The sequence below is a fragment of the Triticum aestivum genome, chromosome 3B, assembly GCF_018294505.1.
Source record: "Triticum aestivum cultivar Chinese Spring chromosome 3B, IWGSC CS RefSeq v2.1, whole genome shotgun sequence".
Taxonomy (NCBI): domain Eukaryota; kingdom Viridiplantae; phylum Streptophyta; class Magnoliopsida; order Poales; family Poaceae; genus Triticum; species Triticum aestivum.
The window spans coordinates 709,061,666-709,068,927 of NC_057801.1; positions in this window are offsets into that span (position 1 = coordinate 709,061,666).

Consider the following 7,262-nt stretch of genomic DNA (forward strand, 5'->3'; position numbering starts at 1 on the left):
TGTGTCCTTTTTCTTTTACTGTTTTATTTTATTCTAGTTTTATAAAACATAAAAGTTGTACCTTAAATAGTAACACTAATTATACCTCTGCCACAAAAGGTTTAACCCCCAAATAATATAGTTTAGTATTTTATAAAATACCAAGGCATTTATGTATTTGTCTTACCTACTGTTTTAATTAATTAAATGCAGTTAGACCTTTTATAAAAATGTGGTTTCTCCACCAACATTACTTATGAATTATTTGTCACATTTATAACATTTTAGTTTTGACTTTTGAAAACGTTTATTGTTTGCTTGATTTTGAATATGAATTTGAATCGGTTCCGAACTAACACGAGATTAGCGAAAGTAATCGAAGTGACGTGGCACCATTAGCAGGGAATTACTGTAGCTAAATACCCGGGCGTCACAATTCTCCTCCACTACAAGAAATCTCGTCCCGAGATTTAAGAGGGAGTAAGGGGGGGGAGTTCTGGTTATTCTAATGGATCTTCTTGAAGAAGTTAATCCCTTTCGTTGATGCCTCCAATTATTTATTCCAAAGCATCATGAGGAAGTTGTCGTCCTTTCTTCAGGGAGCTCCATCATACTTATGAATAGGTAAGGGGCAGCTCTACAATGATAGGATGTTATAAGGGAAACTCATCTGGGGGTATCCCAAGAATGAACATATGAGTATCTCTCGAGTTGAACAAATGACACACATCGGGAGCAAAGTAAGACGGTGTAATAAGAAGTTTCAAGCGGATAGGCAATCATTCATTGCCTGAAGCAGAGTGTGAAAGGGGTTCAGAGCAACGGGAATAAGTATTGTGTCCGATACCAGAATAGATCAACAGGCAAGTGGCCCGTGAATTACATACAAAGTCAAGCACGAGGAATAACTTTGACATCAGGTTGTACAGGAGAGTCAGGTTTCGATCCTATGAAATTGTGGGTTATGGGCCCACCATGTGGTTCTTTTTTTTATATATATAATAGGAGCAGTGACATCTTGCACGGTCATGATAGCAAGGCATGTCAGGGAGTACCATGTCAGCTATGTCGGCAACAACGTTGGTACCAAGGGCGAGGGACGAAGAGAACCATTTTCCTGCTCGTTGAAACGAGGCGGACCAATAGGCAAGGTTCCCGTCCATCGGTGTTTACCGGAATGTCATCAACAATAGTAACAAGGTCTTACTGACAGAGTTGTACATCGAGGTGTTTGCACAAGCAGTGGATTATTACTGCTTATATCATATAGATCATAGAAAAGGTTTAAACAAACCAATGGAAGGAAAATATGATCATCAGATTAAACAGAACAATGGAAAGGAAAATATGTTTAAACACATATTTCGAGGGTATATCCTTCCCAAGGACAAGCAGAGCAAGATATCCATGACAGGATATAAAGTAGAAAACCATTTAGGTAATGGGGGAGGAATCTCATGATATTACTCATACAACGGTGTTAGGATAATTGATAATTAAAATATAGCATCGTGCTTCAAACGTGCCTGTTGAAAATCGGAGTACCATTGACATGCTTCGAGATAGCAGTGACATGGTCTTCAGGTGAAGATCAGACTTTGGAAACACGAAGGATCCATCAAGAATAACTTGTAGAATAAGTCTTACAATTTCCTCATGGATGAATGGATAACCTTGCTGAAAAGGAATCTATAATGATAGGTCCTCCAGCCGGGGGGGGTGCTAGGCATGACATCGTGTTACCGGGTCATCAAAGGATCAACGTCATAACTCTTGTAAAGTTGTCCCAACCATCATATCTGACCGAGATTCAGATCCGATTGGTGTTAGGATACCTGAGACTCAGGATGTCCGAGAAGAAAGGCGCAACACCAATTGACGGGATGACACTGTAAGATTCTCGGGAAATGAACTATGAAGTGACTTCCGTTAACAAGAGTTCATCATTAACCCAAGGAGAGGACAAGGAGGTGTCTCGTGAACTCAACGGCAATTCACCGAGATTCCCAAAAGATGGATTTCCACCATTAAGTGAACAAGGAGATAACATTTGTCAGATCAACTGATATAAGGAAGTATGCTCGAGGAAAACATACACAATTAAACATTGGTTGAAGGGTGCACCCGAAGTACGGGTTGGGTTGCACGACCAATGTTAGAATGGTGATTCAATTAGCGAAGGACTTAGAATGAACTATCGCCCATTCACTTCAAAGCAATAGGGTTGCTAGAAGTTTTGAATTCACACGTCATAGCTCCATTGTCGGTATTCCGGTTGAAAACAATACGGGGACCAAGGAATGAACGAAGATGGCAAGAAGTATTAAGATATCAAGAATTATTAAGAGGTGGTGAAATTCTCACCACATTCTTGACAAAAAGAGATGGTAATACTTCCGAGGTAAGGAAGATCAACTGCTGGGTAGCAGTGATCTCAAGGTTTACACAAAACGCGAACAAGTTGTGTTGAACGGAAGGCAATAAAGTGGTCGATGAGAACAGGAATCATCGAGGGGCAAGGATGGTATTACCCATCATGAATTCAATTGAATTCCTGGAAGAGCTCATAAGGTTGATGGTGATCACGACACAATTGTCGAGAGATTTCATGCAGATGTAGTCAATCAGCGACGACATCAAGTCAAAGGAATGATGAAGCAAGAGGTTATTGGAACCACAGTTACGACACAAACTCGAACTCCAGCTTGTTGTTTAAGGTGAAAGGGTATGACGAGGAAAAATCGACGTAAGGTTAGTTCATCGTCGAAATTTTTGGTGCTCCGAGAATAAGGACCAGGTAGCACCGTTAGAATCGTCACGACAATGATATAGCCAAACAGGCTAGGAATGGCGTGATCGGGTACAAACTCGTACTTATAGAAGCTTACTGAAGAGTTGTTGAACCATAGAGCGGACTCGGTTCAGTTATCGGTGTCTTTGAGTGTTCAATAACTCCGAGCCCATGAAAAATTTGTAATCGGTGAGTATGTAGTACTTGATGAAGAACTCATAAGAAATTATGCAGTTCCAAGATAATCTCGAGATACCAGGTGGTAATACTCGACGACAGATCAAACTAGAAGTTGAACTGGGGTATTGCTCTATAGAAGACAAGTGCTTAAACTTGCACAGGACATGATATTTAAAGGAGAACATGGTCAGAACCACGATTGCAAAAAGGCCAGATCTCAGATATAAGATGAACTTATACCAAGGGAATAATTGATTTTAAAAGAAGCTTCGATGAGAAGATGTACATCGTGTCCATGGGCATGAACGCAAAGTTCAAGGTCGACTCCCACTTCTCCAATGCACAACCTTTCATTCACTTCTCGCGCTCAATGAAGTTGTAGTTTTGAAATTTTATCTGGCAAAATACCAGAAGAGTTCGACTCGTGAAAACTTTCGAGTTCTCACCCATTAAGGAAGGCATAGGTTCAACCCATCGGAGCATCTTATAATCATATACCAGAATCTTTAGAAGTAATTAACTCAAGCTCGAAGACAAAGCATGGTTAAGAAAGCAGAGGATACAATTTATCAAAGGCATTATGTATCAGAGGAAAGGCTCACAAGGTTATTGAATATGAAGGGCGTTGTCAGATAAAATCCAACAATGGATCGGACGATCCACAACGGAGTTGAGGTGAGTATCGGTATTCCAGAAAGAATGCACGGGCATCATATTATATAACATCGGAATAATTCGATGCTTAGATAACAAAGGAATTATGATTTCCAAAACAAAAGATCAGAAGCAGTCGCTCTGACCAAGGATGGATAAGTTGGATAAACCAGAGGCACAATTGGCGACAAATAGTTTGGTCGAGAACCAGCTCATGTTCAAAAATGATGTCTCAGTCGGAAAGATAAGTTAGAAGGGTTGATAGATGATTGTGTGCATTCGCACACATGTTGAATCAATAGGATCAAAATGACGGTGTCAAAAGATACTAGTGAATATTGCCAGATATATGGGAAGCATCCATAATGCTAGTAGACAAGTATTTGCAGAGCAATAAAGCTGCTAAGGATTTTCGGAGGATTGAATAGTATTTCAAAGACTTTTGTGAAACACCTGAACAACTGGGATGAGCGGATACTCGGAAGGTGCGAGAAGTTATTCTTAGGGGTATTCAGGTGGCAAAGAACTGCAAGGCAGTAGGCACAAAATATTCTCAGGGTATCTTGTAATAACAAGATCGACTAAGAATAAAAGTAAGCACGACAGGTGTAAGTATTTATCCATAGGGATATTTCAGTGGTAGGGAATTGCAAAGGCAACGGGCACAAGGTCTCAAGAGAAAATCGGAGAGTATCTTCGAAATCTTCTGGTGCAGTCGGTGATCATCTGGACTGAAGGGCCTCTCCGGGAGAAAGTATTTTCGAGAATCTAAAGTTAGATTTTTGTAAAAATCGTTTAACCCGAATAGAAGAGAGTTCAGAATCCCAGAGTAAAGGTCGAGGAGTAAAAGATCCTAGTACCACCCAATGGCGACGTGGGCCCATGGGCCGCACAGCCATGTTAGTAAAAGTTTTGCAATGTCTAGACTCGACTTCGGCCAAGGAGTGTGGAAGGGGGATTCCTACAGGTAGTCGGCTCTGATACTAACTTGTGACGCCCCCGATTCAATCATACACTAATCATGCACGCAAATGTGTACGATCAAGATCAGGGACTCACGGGAAGATATCACAACACAACTCTACAAATAAAATAAGTCATACAAGCATCATAATACAAGCCAGGGGCCTCGAGGGCTCGAATACAGGTGCTCGATCATAGACGAGTCAGCGGAAGCAACAATATCTGAGTACAGACATAAGTTAAACAAGTTTGCCTTAAGAAGGCTAGCACAAACTGGGATACAGATCGAAAGAGGCGCAGGCCTCCTGCCTGGGATCCTCCCAACTACTCCTGGTCGTCGTCAGCGGGCAGTACGTAGTAGTAGGCACCTCCGGTGTAGTAGGGGTCGTCGTCGACGGTGGCGTCTGGCTCCTGGACTCCAGCATCTGGTTGCGACAACCAGAAAGAAGGGAAAGGGGAAAAGGGGGGAGAAAGCAACCGTGAGTACTCATCCAAAGTACTTGCAAGCAAGGAACTACACTACATATGCATGGGTATATGTGTAAGGAGGCCATATCAGTGGGCTGAACTGCAGAATGCCAGAATAAGAGGGGGATAGCTAATCCTGTCGAAGACTACGCTTCTCGCAGCTACCGTCTTGCATCAAGTAGAAGAGAGTAGATTGAAGTCCTCCAAGTAGCATCTCCAAGTAGCATCTCATAGCATAATCCTACCCGGCGATCCCCTCCTCATATCCCTGAGGGAGAGCGACCACCGGTTGTATCTGGCACTTGGAAGGGTGTGTTTTATTAAGTATCCGGTTCTAGTTGTCATAAGGTCAAGGTACAACTCCAAGTCGTCCTGTTACCGAAGATCACGGCTATTCGAATAGATTAACTTCCCTGCAGGGGTGCACCACATAACCCAACACGCTCGATCCCATTTGGCCGGACACACTTTCCTGGGTCATGCCCGGCCTCGGAAGATCAACACGTCGCAGCCCCACCTAGGCAAAACAGAGAGGTCAGCACGCCGGTCTAAACCTAAGCGCGCAGGGGTCTGGGCCCATCGCCCTGAGCACACCTGCACGTTGCGTGGGCGGCCGAAAGCAGACCTAGCCTAGTAGCGTTCCAGTCCAATTCGGCGCGCGCCGCTCCGTCGCTGACGTCTGAAGTGCTTCGGCTGATACCACGACATCGGGATACCCATAACTACTCCCGCGTAGATGGTTAGTGCGTATAGGCTCGTAGCCGACTCAGATCAAATACCAAGATCTCGTTCAGCGTGTTAAGTATCCGCGAACGCCGAACAGGGCCAGGCCCACCTGTCTCCTAGGTGGTCTCAACCTGCCCTGTCGCTCCGCCACAAAGTAACAGTCGGGGGCCGTCGGGAACCCAGGCCCACCTCTACTGGGATGGAGCCACCTGCCCCTTCAGCCCCCTCGTCAGAATCACTTGCGGGTACTCAATGAGCTGACCCGACTTTAGTCACCATCTGTATAGTATGTATGTATGTATAGTATATACCCGTGATCACCTCCCAAATGATCACGGCCCGATAGTGTAGCAAGGCAGACTGACAAGAATGTAGGGCCAATGATGATAAACTAGCATCCTATACTAAGCATTTAGGATTGCAGGTAAGGTATCAACAGATGTAGCGACAATGTCAGGCTATGCATCAGAATAGGATTAACGAAAGCAGTAACATGCTACACTACTCTAATGCAAGCAGTATAGAGTAGAATAGGCGATATCTGGTGATCAAGGGGGGGGCTTGCCTGGTTGCTCTGGCAAGAGAGAGGAGTCGTCAACTCCGTAGTCGAACTGGTCAACAGCAGCGTCGGTCTCGTAGTCTACCGGAGAGAAGAGGGGGAAGAAATAATGAATACAGAGCAAACAAAGCACCACAAAATATATCAAGGTAATACGCGGTGTTCGGTGTGCCCTAACGCGGTAGTAGGTGATACCGGTGAAGGGGGGAAAACCTCCGGGAAAGTATTCCCGGTGTTTCGTGTTTTCTGATAGATGAACCGGAGGGGGAAAGTTGCGGGTTTGATATGTTAGGGGTGTGTGGTGGACGAACGGGCTACGTATCCAGGTTCGTCTCGTCGTTCTGAGCAACTTTCATGTTGAAAATATTTTAATCCGAGTTACGGATTAAAAGATATGATTTTCTAAAGATTTTATTAATTTCTGGAATTTATTTAATTATTTAATTAATTCGGAAAATGGATTTATGACGTCAGCATGACATCATGCTGACATCAGCAGTCAACAGGGGTTGACTGGGTCAAACTGACGCGTGGGTCCAATGGGACCCACCTGTCATACTCTGTTAGGTTAATTAGGATTTAGTTAAACTAATTACTGTTTAATTAAGCTAGCAGGTTAATTAGATTAATTAATTAAGGTTAATTAACTTAATTAATTACTTAATTAATTAATTAATTAAATTTATTTTTATTTTAATTATTGTTTTATTTATTTTTATATACCTTTTTTTTAACGTTCTGGGGTGGGACCCCCATGTCATTAGCCCCAGGGGGCCGATGCGGGCACGGGCGCGTGGGTGCCTGATACGGCACCCGCCCAGGCCAACCGCGGTGGCGGGACTGGCGGGGCACGGTGGGGTGCCGGCGACGCAGGGAGGCAGGGGGCATGCGCTCGTGGAGCCGGGCAAGGACGGCTACGAGCGGGCACGATGGAGGCGGGGC